General features: G+C 34.9%; 1 protein-coding gene across 1 annotated transcript in view; it reads right to left on the bottom strand.

Moving 5' to 3' along the window:
* The window catches only part of Lin7a (lin-7 homolog A, crumbs cell polarity complex component), a 143,168-nt gene that overhangs the window by 68,395 nt on the left and 56,169 nt on the right, over window positions 1-18,604 (bottom strand). The window lies entirely within an intron of this gene.

Here is an 18,604-nt window from a genome sequence, read left to right as displayed (position 1 = left end):
AGCCAGCCTGCCTTCCATTTCCGCTAACTACCTACAAGGACCCCCACACCTAATTTAGCCTCCCAGACTGACTCTGGGCAATGCCATACCAATGGAAATTTCTGGAAGTTGACTGGGAGGATTGCTAACTGTGTCAAAGAATTGTGCTGTTGCATGCCATGTGTCAGTAGGAAGGTAATTCCAATGTAAGAGGGCAGAAACCTGCCAGATTCACAGAGTGTGGCTCCAATGAAGGGGAGAGGTGACCATACTAAACCAGTGCACAGCCAGAGAACCTGTGCTGTGTAGATCCTGACACCTTGCATGGGCATCAGTCATGTGGCCTCTGAACAGCTGCAGGAGCAACATATGACAACTACCTCAACTACCTCAGGTTCCTCTGCCAGAGTTATAACCGAGAGCACTTCTGCACCCACTTGGACATCAGGAGCCTCCTCTGCCCCCATCTGCAGAGGACATCAGAGACTGTTGTCCCTGGGACACTCCCCTTGCCCTGCTCCTCTGTCCTTTCTCCCATTATTCTGAGATGTTTCTTATAAATTTGTTTCAGACAAAAAAAAAAGGTAAATGTATTTGATGGGTGGAAATTTTATAGAATCTTAGAACAAACCAATGTGAACCACTTTATAATAGGGAATCAATAAGGAATTTTAATAATTTTTATAAAATAAAATATTTCTAAAATATCAGAATTATTAGTTGATATTTAAACTATTTTCTTCACAATAAGGTCATCTAGCAGATGAAATTAAAGATAGGATAGATAAATATTCCAAGATTTTTTTAAAGCTCTAGCTTCATAAAGACCAATATTCATCATACAGAAAAATTCAAGTTGAAGAAAACTAGTTTGTATAATTATATGTTTGAATAGTGGACTCTTCAATTTTTTTCTTTGCACCTGGCAAATCATAATTGGAATAATAATCAATTTCATTAGATTTTACCTTTAGGCCAGGATGATAAAGTCAATAGTCTAAGTGGACTCTATTACCCAAATTTATCCTTTCCAAGATGAAATTATGAATATCAGGCATGATTCAGTGATTCTATTACTTTGAATCCTAAAGTCATGGAGATCTTGAAAAATGCCTCCTTCAGCTTTAATAATTTGCCAAAATTAATTAAGGAAAATGAACATTCTAAATGAATCTCTTCCTCTTAACTATTGTTGAATAATTGCCTGTGGTTGACAAGATATTTTGCATGAAATATCAACAATGCGATTTGCATCACACTCAGAATTACAAACTCTTCAACCCTAGTAATTAATAAATTATTGTTCTCTCCTGGGACTATCCTCAAATATTTAAAATATTTATTATTGAGAAGTTCTGGGGGGCATAATTTTTTAAGACCTTGAATTTCTTGCAACATTATTATTTGAGTCTTTTAGTTTAAAAATTTCATTGAAATATAATTGGAAATTTTTTTTTATCCTATTTGAAGGAACAATGTACTTTATAGCTTGTCTGGAAAAGTCTCTTTTGCTCACATACTGTCTAGTGACCCCAGTTCCCTCCATGTGCTGGGGTAGTTGGTTTGGCTCTATCCTGGAAACAGAAGTAATTACTGTCCCATATTCGAGGACACTTTTAATGCTAGTCAAAGATATTTTAAGAGAATCCAGTTACAACTTACTTTCTGAAATGAGGAGTCAATGATAATGGGCGAACAGATGGTCGTAATGGAAAAATTCACAGAATATTGTTTCTATCGGAAACAATAAACTTGCCCACTTGTCTCCACTTGGATTTATATTTCTCTGAATAGTTAGCGCTCAGTATTCTGTAGAGAGATGTGTGTGGCACCACATCCATGTTTAGCTGTGTGCCTGCTGACTCCCCAGGTTGGAAAGACCAAAAAGTTGTGTACGAAGATATAGGAAGAAAGTGGTGTTTAGGAAGTCAGTGACAGGCAAACCATCAACTCTATTGGGCATTCAGACTTCTCCCTTGACCTTAAAAACTGAAAAAAAAAAAAAAAACATTATTTCCTTTAGCATGGAAAATACACATCTATCCATTGTCCCCAAGGTGATGATTCTGTCAACTCTGCAGACCTCTGCAAGGTTTCTAACATTGGTTTTACTGGTCACTGGCCCATCTTTCCAGAAGTAAGACTGAGGAAAGGAGAGGACACATTTCTGCTACCTCCCATTCCTCACCTAGGTAACGCTAAGTCAAATGTTTTGTTGTGTGCTTTTGGTTGTTTGGTTTGATTAATATGTTTGTTTATGTATTTTGCATAGTCCCTAAGATACTTGGAAAAAATGCCTTTCACAATCAGTACTATCTCTTGGTTATCCACTGGTTGGCTGGGTGTTAATGACTGCACCTCTAAGGACTGGCATAGAGAAAATGAATAGGGGCTGGACAAGTCTGAGATGTCCTGTAGCTGGAGCAGCATGGAGAAAATGTAGTTCAAAAGTTTACAAGTATTAGGCTTAACAAATATTAGAGGGTGTCTTGTTATATGGTTAACATGTTGACATGGAAAGGGTGAGGTACTTTTGGAAGAGATTACCTGTGACTGATTTCCTTTCTCTTTATTAAGGAATGGGCTTTCTTCCTAAATGTAGCAATTAGTTGAAAATTGTTTCCATAGCCCCATTGCTAACTTACTAAGAGAAAAACTATGGCACGTTTGACATGCATGTTTGTGTGTTAGATCCTGAAACACATTTGTTAAAGTTTGGTCTCAAAAATACTAAACTATTCCAGAAAGGGATAAAATTTTCTGGAAATGTCAAGATGATTTTGGTGATATAGTATCATGCATACAGTGATTAATAACTTAATTTTCTTAATATCTCATGGAAATTTGGATAAATATATGAGAGAATATATTACCAGTATATTAAATCACAATATAATACATGCAATATGTTATCATATAGTATACAATCATTGCCTATATTCACAAATTATATTATTTCTATATTCACAAATATAGAAAATATAGGTATATATCTTTTACACATATGTCTGAACCAAGGCATAAAAACAGAACTAGAAGGCAAACATTTAAATAAATCATTGTTGGTACAAATGGAACACTGACATGAATAGGGATTATAGAAATGGGGATCATGGTGCAGCTTTCTTATTATCTTTACTTATTTTTTAATGTAGTGAGAAAAATATTCCCTGTTTCACAATGTTCTATTTTACTCACTGCCCAGTTAGTGGAACTCAACTGGGATTCAGGGCACTGGTCTCAGTGCTAACTCAGGCACTAAGTAGCTTAAAGGACGACCTATACTTTTTCCATCTTATTTTATCATCTATAAAATAAAGTGTTTATAGTAGATCAAGGTACCAAGTGGATCATTCTTAGATTTGTACCAAAACCTTGGAAAAAGGACCCATGATATCATCAGATTCACAAAAAAATGTCACAATTCTCCAAAGACTTTGAACACCAGGACTAGGTCTTCCTGGTCCTGCTTTTAGCCTTATGTACATCACTAACTTTATGTTAAATACAATATAAAATCCACATTACTTATTTACATGAAAACCATGTTTTACATATTTACATATTCATATAAATGTAAATATTTACGCAAATACATAAAGAATCCTAAAAGTTTGGGTTCTAATTACAGATTACTTTTCAAGGGTTGATGTGATTTTAATGTAAATCTCATTTTGAACTAGAAATGTGGGCGTGTTTTGTAGGAGTTAAGAGATGCATTTGAAAATTTGAGATTTGGGAACATCCAGCGCATGCTCCTCTACTAATAAAAATGAGTCATCTTAAGGAATTTCCTCTTGTATCTAACAAATACTTATTAATTGTTCATTATCTGGCAGATTATCATGCTGGGTGCTAATTTTCTGTTGTAATTAAAATAGATATTTTCTACCTTTAGTCTAATAAGGTACTTAAATTAATTAAATCCTTAGTTAACCCTAATGAAAGAAAGGGAAGAGCACCACAAATCATGGACTTAAAATTGTTCTAACTTTTTAAGAATATTGGGCTGTATTCTATTTTTATTTCCTGCCCCCATTGGACCTCAGGTGCAAAAGACAGAATTGGAGACATTATATTTTTTTGTTTTTAGCACATGCTCATTATTGTCTATTGATTTATGAATGGCTTACTTTTATTAACACACACACACACACACACACACAGGCAAACCTCCCACTGAAACAAAAGCTAGGATCTAGAATCAAAGCCACGTGCTATCCCTCTACTTGTACTCATTGCCTTGGTTCTCCCAGTGAGTTAAACAGGGCACTAATGAAGAGGTAGATAAACTGACCAATTACTCAAGAGAACCCAGGAACAGATTAGTGTGTGTAGACTATCCTGTACAGTAATAAAACAGATTGAAAGAAAATGTATATTATTCAAAACATGAAGCAGGAAATGAAGAGTTATCCTATGAGTGAAAGATAAAATTGAATCTTTACCTCAAAGCACACACAATAATGAACTCTAGATGTATTAAGGACAATTATTTCAAAAACAAAATGTTTACCTTAGTAGAAAACATATATCATATATATATATATATATATATATATATATATATATATATATATATATATATATATATATATATATATATATATATATCTTTTACACATGGGAGTAGGGAAAATTTCTTAAATGAGATACCAAAACAATCATTGATTGTTAAAAAATAAACATTTAAAATCAAGAATTTAATTTATGAAGGACAAGTTACAAAGTAGGAGAATATATTTACTATATCTAACTCCAGTAAATAATTACTACTAATAATATATTAAAATATATGTAAAAGCACAAACCAATAGAAAAACAGACAAATATTTCACAGTAATTATCAGAGATGTTCAATAGTTTAGTGACAGCTATAAAATACCATTTTAGTGTATTCAGTTGGTGAAAATTTTAAAGTCTCATATACCAAGTGGTAGAGTAATATGGATACATGATGTATAACATCTTGCTTGTCAGTATGTAAACTGGAGCAACCAAGTTTGAAAATTATTGAACATTTTCTCTTAAAGTTGGACATTCTTATACCTTATGATCCAGAAATTCCATATTTACATATATGCCTGGGACAGGCGTTGGTCATCGGAGAAGAACATATATATTTTAACTGTAGAACATAGTGAAAATCTGGAAACAACCCAGTACTCATTGATGGGAGACTGAGCTGATAGACTGTGTCTCACCAGGGAATATCATACAGCAGTCAAAACAAATGAACTAGAGCAACAGAAAAAATATGATTGAATCTTAGCAGTAGGATATTAAGAGAAAAAGAGCAACCTCTAAAAATGTTATCAGTGTGGTATGTTTTCATAACATTTTAAACACAGAACATTAGAGTATTTTAGGAAAATATGTATGCAATCAGACTATATAGAAACGAACACAAGATATACATCAGTTTCCACTATTTTAAAGCCCTAAGTCTTGTGTATTTCTCTGTGGGAGAAGAAAAGGAGGGGAGGAAGGAAAGAAGAAAAGAAGTTACTAATTGCCTTGTATATATTTTAATTATAAATTGTACTAATCTAACTTTTTTATGTATAAATCACACTCAGGGATAGCAGGAATATGGCTTAAAAATGGCATTTGTAACTTAACATTTATTTTAGGAGGTGAGTCCAAATAGCTTGTCTCTGTATATATTGGTAATATTAGCACAAGAAAAACTTAAATGACTCGTTCACTGGGGGAAAAAACAAAAAACAGTTGTCATCCATGGTGCCAAAAATAGAAGTCCTGATTTCACTCCTGTGATCTCAGCAGAAGACAGAATGTTCACTTTATCTGACTGATACAAAATATAACTTCTCCAAGGACTCTATTATTTTGAACTACTGTGTAAGTACATGTAATTACAAGCTTCTGGAAATATGTACTGTTTATTTTATCACTTGTAATAGCAAATAAAGACTTGGGCCGAGTATTTACCCAACAGTGATGCTAACAGCCTTCAGAGTCATTATGAACTCTTTGTGAGGATCAGATATCTTTAAGATCAATGACCCCTTCTTGCAATTATAGTCTAAGATGGTTCCTGCCACACATATCTCCTGTTCTTGAAACCAGAAAGTGACATGTTGATATTGCAAGCACTCTCTGTACATCTTTAAAAATGTGTCTTTGCTCAGAGAAAGCTGCAGAAATACAACTATACTTCAAAATTTGTTTCAAATGAGTGATGTAGTCATTCTGTAAATCATATTCTCCAATAATTCAATGAGTACATTTATTTATTTTTTATTTTTTATTTTTTTTGGAACCAGGGATTGAACCCAGGGGCACTCGACCACTAAGTCACATCTCCAGGCCTTTTAAAAAATATTATATTTAGAGACAGGGTGTCACTGAGTTGTTTAGGGCCTTGTTAAGTTGCTGAGGCTGGCTTTGAATTCATGATCCTCCCGTCTCAGCCTCCCAAGCCACTGGGATTACAGATGTGCACCACTGCACTCAGCTGCCATTGTGCTTCATTATCTCACTTCTATTTTCTTTATTTCTTTCTCTCTTTCTTTCTGTGCTGGGGATTGAACCCAGGGTCTTGTGCATGTGAGGCAAGCACTCTACCAAGTGAGCTATATCCCCAGCTTGAGTACATTTATTTTTTATTATCTTCATCAGTTTAAAAATATCCATATTATCCATTTCCCCTGCCCCATTCATGGTCTCACATAGTGACACATTCCTACTAGCTCTAGTTGACGCCCAGTTTTTCATGCAGATTATATGAAATCTACATAAAGAAAAACATAAATTACTTGCTATGTAACTGTAGTCACAAAACCATAAGGACATTAGAAGAAGAAACTAGTTGAGCAGTATTTTGCAACTGATACCATAGAAAGTAGTCTTCATTTTAAGGGTGGTTGGTAAGAGAAGATAAAACTGATCTTTTTGAGAATTTGATGAAACTCTGGAGTTACCCCATAAAAACTGATTTATGTGTGTTTCTATGGGCTGAATGTGTCTGCTCCAAAATTGAGGTATTGCCAACGTGATAGTGCTAAGAAGTGAGACTAGATGGGGAGTGTAGCTCAATAGTAAAGCACTTGCCTAGAATTCACAAGGCACTTTGTTTGGGATTTGATTCCCCAGCACCTACAGAAAAAAAAAGAAAACAGACTTGTATTTGGAGGGGGAGCATTGAACCCAAGGCTGCTCCATCACTGAGGGACATCCAAAGTACTTTAAAAATATTATTTATTTATTTATTTATTTATTTATTTAAATTTTGAGACAGGGTCTTGCTTGCTAAATCACCCAGGCTGGCCTGGAATTTGCTGTTATGGTTTGGATATAAGGTCCTGTTAATGCAGGAATATTCAGAGGTAAAATTATTAGGTTACATCCTAGTTTGAATGGGCTGATTGGGTGGTAACTGTAGGTAGGGGGTTTGTCACTGGAGGAGGTGGGTCATGGGGGAATGCACTGAAAGGGTTTATCTTCCCTGTGGCCCCTCCTGCTCCCTTCTCTTTGCTTTTTGGCTGCCATGAGTTGAGTGGCTTTTCTATACTATGCCCTTCAGCCGTGATGTTCTGCCTCACCTTGGGCCTAAAGCAAGGGAGTTGGCTGGCTATGAAATGAGACCTCTGAACCCATGAGTCCCCAGATAAATTTATCTCCCCAAATGGTAATCAAGTATTTCAATCAAGGAGATAAGAAGCTAATATACTTGCCATCCTCCTGCATCAGCTCCTATGTTGCGGGGGTTACGGGTACGCACCATCTTGACTGGCAGAAATAAGACTTTTAGAGGTTACTAGGTCACCAAGGTCTTTCCTCATCTGTAGGAATAAAGCTCCATGTAGCACTTACTAGTGTCTCCACTGGCCCTTCTTACCACTTGAAGACGAAGCAAGAAGACTCCCCAGTGTCTGCTCTTTTCAAATGATCTCATCTTAGATATTTTGTAATAGTAAGCACAAAATGGACTAAGATATGTGCATATGTGCATGTCATATTTTTTTTTGCATTTTTCATTGAATTATTTCAGATATTACATTGGATTATGTCACTCTTATTTTTCTTGTAAAAATTGATGGCTCCTTCCCAGAAATAAAGCAATAAATCCAAATCCACCAGGTCATATATAAAAGATAAAATTTTGTTTTGCTTAAAATATATCTCAATGAGAAGCCTGTTTTACTTGACTTAAATTTATAGTGATGTTTTGCATGAAAATATTGACGTCAATTTTAGCATCTAATCCATTTTGAGTCCATTTTAATAGCAGCAAGAGTTCAAATTGTAGTTCACGTGGGTTTAGTAGCAAACAGAATTAAATTCCCAGTCTGAGCGGAGCTGACTTTCATCAAAACCCTTGAGTTTTCTCCAAAGCAATTCAACTTGGATTCAGGTTCTACCAAATCCTCTGTCTTCAAATCAAATAAAATTGCTTTGGGGAAGGCTGGCATCAACAATACAGCCTTTGTCAGGAAGGAAAGACATTTGAAGCCTTCTTTAAATTTTAAGTGGTCTAAGCAGCAGTAACCTTTAAAAGATTTGCAGTGTTTCCAGGTGTTTGTAGATGTTCTCCCTGGGTGAACTGACAAGGCTCTCTCATTTTCAACTCCCTTGACATAACTGATTTCTCTTTCAGCCCAGCAAGGTCACAAGTTTTCAACTCTCATCTCTTCCTCCAAAATGGCAGGTGTTTGTAGAGCCACCCTGCCAGATCAGAGAATCTGGAACTGAAAGTCTAGCCTCATTCCTCAGGCATAACATCTACAAGAAAGTCCTGCCACAAACCAACCTCTCTTGTCAGATTTTTCTAAGATTCAGCTTTCCTTTACTCACAAAATAAAGTGAAATTTCTAACCCATGTTCAGCTAGGTACATGAACACTTTTGCTCTGGAAAAACCATGAAACGTTAGGTAGTTAAAAAAAAAATTGGTTCCATTTAAAAATTTAAAAAATAAATAAATAAAAACTGTTGAAAATATAGATTCAAGAATATAGCTGCGAAATTATTAGGGTACTTTCTTTCAACAGAGCCAGCAAGGCATCCTTTAGGAAAATTGTCAGTTTTTGACACTAATGCATGCTGCTGGTTAAAGCAATAAGTGCCTATGACAAGACAAACCTCTGTCTTCACCAAACTAATCAAGCTGGATCTTGGATCCAGAAGCTCTATGTGTATTATATATGTACACACTATAGTTAGATTTTTCTTCCATTATGAATTTTTCTTTATTTAGAAATTTTTCTCTGTTGGAAGAATCTGACCTTTAAAGTGTCCATGAGGTCTCTCTCATTCTCTCTCTCTCTCTCTCTCTCTCTCACACACACACACACACACACACACACACACACATAGGCATTAGTGTTTACATGACAGATAAAAATCAGAGTTTTACTGAAACAATGGGAGTTTTCACTGGCTTGCATGCAAATTGAGAATGTCATAGCTGTTATTTTCACCGCAGTTGGCTTTGAAATACAAGCAAAATGTCAGAGTTCAGGAGTAGGTTATATCAAGTGAACAGTCACTAATTTTTTTCTTGCTCTGAACAACCCACCAGTTCAAGCATTTCTAGACTATTTGACTTGATAAAGCTTTCTCCAGTTATTTATTGTTTCTTTTGCTTGGAAATGTGTCAGGATTTTCATGGAAAGGCAAATATAAGTTTTGGTAAATTTCCACCCCTTTAAAATGGGACTTTTTCCTCCAGGGAAAATATCTAGATTGTATGATTTATTTTCAGGATGCTCAGAAATAAGCTTTCTTGACTTTATGTGCACATTGGCAGGAAACTTATCACACAAGAAACAGTCTGGCTTTTGTGTCCCACCACATTTAGCAATGCAAATAAAAATCAAAGGAAATGTAAGAGCCATCAGCTTTCTTTTCTTTGACATTTGCCAACTTAAGCTAAGTTTAATGTGAACAGAAAAAGATACGCATAAACATAATGTCGGATACATTTTTGTTAATTCTGATGAATGCAATGCTATCCTAGATGTCATCATACAAGGATGATGATTTTACATAAGGAACCTCTGCTACTATATGTGCATATTCTATAAAGGAAAATGTTAAGCACATTAAACCGTTAAAAAAGCAAAATGACATATTTTGCCATAAACAACTTTTTTTGTACAAAAGTGAAGAAAACAAAAATAAAGCTAAATAAAAGTTTTACACACACACACACACACACACATACTTGTTCTTACTTCATCTACAAGGACATCTATACATGATCTTCAGTTTAAAAATCCCTGTTTTAGACAACCTAAGAATGGGAAAAAGAATTTGCAAACTATCCATCTGACATAGAGCTAATAATTCTGAATATGTAAGAATCTTATCAGTAAAAATACCAGATTAACTAAAAAATGGGCAAAAGAGCTTAATAGACATTTCTCAAAAGGCAGCATATAAAAGACCAATAGGTATATGAAAAATGCTCAATATCAGTAATCGTCAAGGATTTGCAAGTTAAAACCACGATAAGATACCACCTCACTCCAGCTAGAATGGCTATTATCAAAATGACAAATGATAACAAATACTAGTGAGGACATAGAGGAAAAGAAGCCTTTGTATAGTGTTGATGGGAATGTAAAGTCCTACAGACACTCTGGAAAATGGTAGGGAGGGTCTTCAAAATATTAAAAATACAATAGCATATAATTCAGTATTCCCATACTGGGAATACACCCACAGGGAATGACATTAGAAAGGACAAAGAGACATCTGTACTCGCATGTTTATTGCAGTACTATTCATAATAGCCAAGGATTGGAATCACAACCTAAATGCCCAGCAATGGATGAATGGATGAAGAAAATGTGGTACATATACACACTGGGATACTATTCAGTCATAAAAATGAATGAAATCCTATCATTTGGGACAACATGTATTAACCTAGAGGACATTATATAAAGTGAAATAAGACAGGTTCAAAAAGACAAACACTGCATAACCTCACTCATATGCTGAATGAAAACCAAAAATTGATCTCATGAAAGAAGAGAGAATAGTAATTACTTGAGACCAGGGAGAGAATAGGGGAGGGAGGGATAGTGTGGTCAATGGGTAAAGAATTTCAATTAGATAATAAACATAAATTCCTGTGTTCTATTGAGTGACTATAGTTAATAAAATTTTGTGTGTTCAGTATAGCTAGAAGTTTTTGAATATTCTCAATACAAAGATATGATAAATTCACAAGGTGATGGATATGCTAAGTAGTCTGATTTGATTAATATACAACAAATAAAACTGTACTCCATCAATTTAAAGTAAAAAACAATCTCCATTTTAAAGTGGTCTGAAATAAGCCATCTAAACTTTGCTGTTAGTGGATAATTCCTATATTACATATGAACTCACTGTTGGATATTTCCAGTTATCCTTCAGTTGGGTGCATTCTTCTACTTTTCATCTAGTAGTCTGACATGGTTACTTCCCTTTCCTCTTATCCAATCAAAGATTAGATGTCAAATCTCATGATATGCATGGTTTTTCTCTTTATGTGGCTAAATATCACGAAGTCCTTAACTTGTCATTATATGATAAGATCAAGGTCTCTTTTTACGCTAGTTGTCTTATTCTGAAATCACATCAGTGTGTCAACATCTTTTTTTTAAATGTGGAGCCTGTACTAAAAATTATGCATTTTTTTTAAAAAAATGATTAAGAACTACAAAACTAACCAGGTACTGTGGTGTACAACTGGAATCCCGACTACATGGGGTACTGAAGCAGGAGGATCACAAGTTCAAAGACAGCCTTAGCAATTTAGGGAGATTTTGTCTCATAATAAAAAAAATAAAAAGGACTAGTAGTTCAGTGGCTGGGCACCCCTGGGTTTAAACCCCAGTACAAAAAAAAAAAAAAAAAAGAAAAGAAAGGAAGAAAAAATCACTACAGGGCTATTGTTATCTTAGTATTTCTATTGAAGCATAATAAAATTTTAACATTGTCACTAAAACCACCAAACTTTTCACCAGAATAGCAAGCATTCCCTAAGTTCTTACTTACCCTTTCAGCTTGGCACTGTATTTGTCAAAATATTTACTATTTGATCTCATTTGATTTAATCTTCTCAAAGTCATTATTATCTTAATTTGTCTTTAAAAAAAAAAAAAAGGAAGATTAAACAAAACCAAATTCATGGCAGTAAAGTAATTTGCACAAGATTTCATAGTTAAGTGACCAAGCAAAGGAAGTAAATCCAGGTTTGTCCGAATCCATTAGAAATTTTTTTCTGTGCTTTTCCATTATACTGTGTAAGCCATGATTCAGCATCAGCCAGCCTGTCTGCCTGCCTGCCTTCCTCTCTCTGTCTCCTTCCCTTCTTCCTTTCCCTTTCTCTCTCGCCTCTTTCTTCTCTATTTCCTGCCTTTCCTTTCTTCCTTCCTCTTTCCCTCTCTCTTTTTCTTTCTTCCTTGTTCCTCCCCACTGCTCCCTTCCTCCAATTATCCTGTCTCCCCCACCCTGCCCTCCAGGGTAATTGTGAATCTATGTTCTCTTCAAACAATCCTTGGCTCTCTCATAGAGGAGATTAGTTTGCCTTCCATGTTTTAGTTCACACGGTGCGTTAAAACACTGTATAGAACCACATGGAGAACAAAACCTCACATTGTAATGCTGCTTCCCAAGTGGATATGGAATTAAGATGCAATGGCTCAATTTATTTTGCTTAAATAACTGATATGAGGGGTAAATAATTTATTAGTCTTGTGTACTTCCTTCAATACAGCTTATAGACACAAGCACTTTTTCCATGTCATTCATTTCCTGATTTACCAAAACACTATACCTAGAGGTAATCTGGGACTCTACTCTTAAATAATAATAGTATTCGTTGATTATATGATTATTAGCCATCTAATACTGTACCAGGTGCTGTGTATATATGATCTCTAATACTCGGTGCTCTTTACGTATGACTGTAAGTACTAGGAACATTACAAAACTGATGATATTTTCTCCATTATCTTAAAGTGAAAACTTAAATTTCAGAAAAGTTAAAAATAAATAACCAATTGGGGTTCTAACTTCAGTCAATATGACTGCAGCACAGATGACTCTTCTGCTCTCTCTGGTCTGACAAGATGCCTCATGGTAACTTTTCCCACATGTCCCTGCTGGGAGGTCCTGTAGTGAAAATTCCTCTTCTATAGATCCCTCTGGGTGGGAACTGAGAGCACTTGAACAATGGACTGATATACTCTGCATATTTACTTTATATTGATTATATCTGTAAGTCTATAATAAAGAAAAAATCCATTTACATAGAAATGGTATGAAACTTAGGGAGGGTGTGGGGCATGATGCCAGAGGGTTAATGAGTTCCAGTCCCAGGAAGAAATGAATGAGAATAGGAGAAAAATGGGAAATAAAGAAGTAAATAAAATCCATGACTCAAGTTTCTAAAAAATGTAATATCTGTGAACCCCCATCATTACTTATATTGGCTACTAATTTCACAAAGCTTTAAAAAAAATGCATTGAAGTTTAGGAAAAAAAAACACCATAGTTTAAAAACATTGTTTCATGGAAATTAAAGGGTAGGTACTGCTTTTAACCTTTTTCTGTCGTAAAATTGGCTTGAATGTTGTATAGTGTCAGTCAGGATGGCCTGGGTCCTGCTTTGGTACAAGAATGTTACAATCTTGAGGGCTTAGAATAACAAAGGTTTATTTTTGCTAAGGCTCTAAGTTGGTAAAGTGTTGGCTAGAACATCTATTTCTCATGTTCTCACTCTGAAGCCTAAGCTGATGGATAGTTTATCATATAAAACATTACTATTTTCCTAGCAAAAGGAAGGGTACATGGCAAATCTTGCACTGCCCATAGGCTTCTGTGAAGAGCTGGAACACAAATTTTCCGCTCATATTATTCCAAAGCAGGTGTCATAACCATGTCTAGTTTTAAAGGATGGATGAATCCAATATGTGACGAAAAGTAGAGAACTGGAACCATTTTGTACAATCCTATGGACTACCACAGAATGAGAGTCCATATGGAGATGGTTTATTTTCTTTTTTGATCATGAGATTACATTAGAAAATAGTAACATACAACATCTGGTGATTGGCCAAAGAAAATAGTGTTTATTTTGTAGCACATTTTTGGTTCAACATACATGTGGCAGTTATAAATATGGGAGTTCGTCCTCGCTATAGACTACCATCAGTGGTATATCATGCTCCAGGTCAATGACCCATCACCCAGAACAGCAGGAAGCTTGAATGTCTCAAAGTTTGGAAGACAAGGATGATAACTAGATTACTAATTATGTTTTTTTTATTACTTTGGTTGCAAAAAGAATTTATTTTTATTCTGTTACAGAAATTATATGTCCTCTTAAATGTGATCATTCATATGTTTATCAATTTCCTTCTCTGAGGTACATAGAATATGAAGTATCAGGAAACAACCCATCTCTTGACCACCACGCCAAGTATTGTCACTCAATTATCTCAGAAAATTCCCTCATTCAAAAATCCATATTTATAATAATTCAATTTCAACCCTAAATTTATAAGTTTAGGCCATTTAAGTTAATCATTACAGTGCAAAGCTAAAATATGAGGAAGTCACTTAAAGTCACAGAAACGGTCTTTACTAAGAACATCCGTATAACATTTAAAAAAAATTTTTTTAGTTATACATGGACAAAATATCTTTATTTTGTTTATTTACTTTTATGTGGTACCGAGGATCAAACCCAGTGCCTCACATGTGCGAGGCAAGTGCTCTCCACTGAGCCACAACTCCAGCCCCAGTACCACAACATTTTTTATTTCATTTCTCTTTGGAAAACTGTATGAAGATTCTCTTAACAGTCAGTGCAGCTCATTATAGAATAACATTATCACATGTCAGCCCATTTCTCTGTCATGAACTTTGAGGTTACTTGCACAGAGTAAGTGCAATTTAATTCTATAAGGGTTCTGTCAAGATCTTTCACAATAAAACACAATGAATCACCATCTGCATGCTGCAAATAAAGCTGTGTATGGGCTGTCATTCAATTGCAGCTTATTTATTAATAGAGCAATGCCTTTTTTGGTTGTGTATATATTTTTCCCTTGGTACTAATCTCAATGTACTTTTATCAGTCTTTATTACAGATTACAGATTGTAGAAAATAGTTAAGGAAACTTCTGATCTTTTTTTAAGCATGCATTTAAATTTTAAAACATAAAATTTCATCAAATTATTCTCTTTATATAAGTGCTGCACATATTCCAGGAGCTGATTCAGTAGTTTCACCCAAATGTTAAGCAAAATATGGGATTACCTCAACATATAATAATAACTACTGTTGCATTTACATAAGGAAATAAAAAATCTTTGGCAAAAGCTTACAGTGCCTCATTTTTTTTTTATCATAACTTGTGTTACACATTTTTTTTAAGGAATGGTCCTGTATCTAGTTTTGCTCCAGTGAATGCAACTAAGAAAACACTTTAAAGTATTAACTAGCATGTGTTTCTGAAAACATCAAAAAACTTAACCACAAAAATTCCAAGCATTATTTGAATAGGAAACCAAAACTTCAAAGGTTTCTTACTAGCACAACAGAGACCAGGAGAGAAAGTGTTCTTGGCTCAGTACAATTTAATTTTTAGATAGTCTTTGTCATACTTCCTAACTGCACTTTTCTTAACTAGCATTTGGTTCACCTATCTCACAATATATATTCATATTTCATATTGTTATTAAAGGACTTTTCACTAGATACATTAAGAAGATAATTTAGAATTATTTTATATGTATTGTCATTTTTGCTATTTCCCACAGTAAAGATAAAGCAACACAATAAGAATAACAAAGGCATCACCACACTTAACAAATAATTCCATGCAACTGGGATGAACTGTCAGGCAAGTTGAAGTGACCTTTCACAACTTCTGTATAACCTGCTTCTTTTAAAATTCCAAAATTGTTACTAAGAACATTATTGTGAACATAAATTTAATCTTAATGGTTCAAAGTTGCAAAACATAAGATAGATAAATTATATCATGTGTTATTCCTTCTGTAACTTCTAGATTGCCTATAGATTGGCTACAAACTTTCATGGACTATTAATGGTATACATGCCTACCATACCACAGGCAGGCTGTGTAAGATATAATGTTTATATAAAGTCCCCATATTTACTTTCATTTGTACTCTCATTCTCTTTTTCATTAACATACGCCCAAAAGAAAAAAAAAGCCTCTGTGCTGATTTCAACAGATGTCTATACCACATTTACAAATCCAGTCTTAGATTCTCCCCCAAACTTCAGACTTAGAGGGTTGCAAGACATCTCTAACGTCTAAAAGGCATCATCAATTTATTACATACAGAATAGAGTTCTTGGAAGGTCTTCTCCAAAGCTGGCTCCCCTCTAAAGAGTCCCATCTTATTATACCAATTGTCTTTGCTTTTCTCTTGTTTGTTTGTTTTGTTTTTGGTGCTGGGGATTGAGCCCAGGGTCTTGTGCTTGTGAGGCAAGCACTCTACCAACTGAGCTATATCCCCAGCCTTATTATACCAATTGTTCAAGCCCAAATTCATCCAATGCGTTCAATTGTTCAAGCCCAAATCTAAGAATCAGTTGAGTCTTTTGCCCTTCCATATGCTACAGATCTTATATATTAATAATTTCTGTTGATTCTGCTCTCAAAAATATACTAGAATCTGAAAACTTCAATACTCGTAATGCTGTCATCTTGGTCCAACCTGCTATCATCTTGCTCTCTCTTGATCGACTCATTATTTTATTACTGGTTTCACTTGTTTCTACACTGTACTGAAGGTTGTGTTCTGTATTCTCACAGTGGACAGAGAGACCTTTCCAAAAAACAATTTAGGTCAGGCCAAAACTCTCCAACGGCTTGTCATGCTTAAAATGAAGTTCAATGTTCTCACTATGGCCCGAGAGACCTTACGTGATCTGCTCTCCAGCTGCCTATGGAGCCTACCTTGAATTTTCCATTCCAGACATACTGGCTTTTGGAGTATTCCTTCTGTACATTAAGATCATTCTTTGTTCTGAGTTTTGTACTTGAGGTTTCCTCTGCCTAGAACACCGTACTCCTTTGTATTTGTTTGACTTGCTCCCTTACTTCCATTAGTTTTTATTTTATTTTATTTTTTTTGCTTGTTTGTTTGTTTGTTTCTGACCACCCTAAACTTAACTCAATCCTGTTGTCCTGGTTTATTTCTCTCCAGAGTCTCATCACTCTCTGGTATTGTATTGCATGCTTATTTTTCACAACTTTCTCCCACTGGAATGTAAATTTCACTGATGCAGAGACTTTGAATTGGGTCAAGAGCCATATAATCAGTGAGCAAATAAGTATATGATGTCCTATCTTTTAGTTCTGTGGATAGCAGAATGCTACAACACAGAAGAGATGATAGAATCTCTAAAAAAGGAAAAGTTGGTTGCCAGATCTCAGGGGAATGGAACTCTGTGAAGAAAGAAAGAAGTGTAAAAGGAATTTAGCCTTGGTCTACACAGTGATCACAGGAGTTGGTGGGGCCGCCCATGGGGTTTCTAGATATCTTATACCTTTCCCACTGAGGGAAAGCCAATGGCAGAGAATTCATATGCTTTGAGAAACTTTCTTTCAGCCTTTGATCAATTCAAAGGTTAAAAATTAGACATGTAATTACGGTTGCTTACTCAAGCTGTGTTCTGAATTAACAAAAATTAAACAGCGAACAACTTCACCTGATAAAGATTGAACATAAGTACAGTATAAGTTGAATTCCAGCAACGTCTAAATGTTAACTGTATTGGCTAGGCTACAGTTTAAATCTGTGTTTATATTGAGTCTTGAATCCTCTGAGTATTCATAAACTCGAATTGTTGAAAATGTACATTAACCACAAGTAGAATTGCAAAGAGGAAGAACAGTTGATACATCCATTCCTTGAAAGGCATAAGCTGTATGCTACAACAAATTCTCTAAATAGTCACTGGGTTCATATGGCTTTGAGGATGATGATGATAGGTACTTCATTACTGGGAACTTCTAGGAGGTCAAATATGACAGATTTATGGGTTTTTGGTTCTGATTAATGAAATATCATTTAGTTCTTAATGCCCAAGGGGTTACTGAATGAAAAAATACAACTGACATATTTCAAGGGGGTTTTTCTTATGACCAATTGAATACATCAGTTTAATAGTCAATTCTACTATGAGTCAATACAAAATTCAAATAGACATTTTAGCATATTTGTTTCACCTCACTCTTCTTGAAACTGTTATTAGCCAGAAAAACATTACAAAGGTTTACTATGGAGGCATACCAGCCTGTTTGGATATTTTCCATTATTGTACTAGACAGTAATATTTGGGTAACTAAAACTTTAGTCAGTAAGAGTTTACTCTATCAGATTTACCTATGAAAGACTTAGCTGAGTGTTCTCTTCAGAAAATCTCAGCTCTCATTAACTGTGGCTGTTTCTACCTGAATTTCTGGTGGCTTCACATGAGTGCTAAATAGTTTAGACTACATGGAACACTTATCTACTGCAGCATACCCTTCTCTGGTACCAGAAGATCAACATTTGGTTTTAGATAAATGTATAAATCCTGGATGGATCTAATTTAAGAATTTAGCAGACTAAATTAT

This window comes from Marmota monax, unplaced genomic scaffold (genome assembly GCF_021218885.2).
Source record: "Marmota monax isolate L192 unplaced genomic scaffold, Marmota_monax_Labrador192_F-V1.1 WCK01_AAM20220418_F8-fsc00146, whole genome shotgun sequence".
Taxonomy (NCBI): domain Eukaryota; kingdom Metazoa; phylum Chordata; class Mammalia; order Rodentia; family Sciuridae; genus Marmota; species Marmota monax.
The sequence above is the reverse complement of the archived record's forward strand: the minus strand, read 5'-3'. Positions and strand labels throughout refer to the sequence as shown.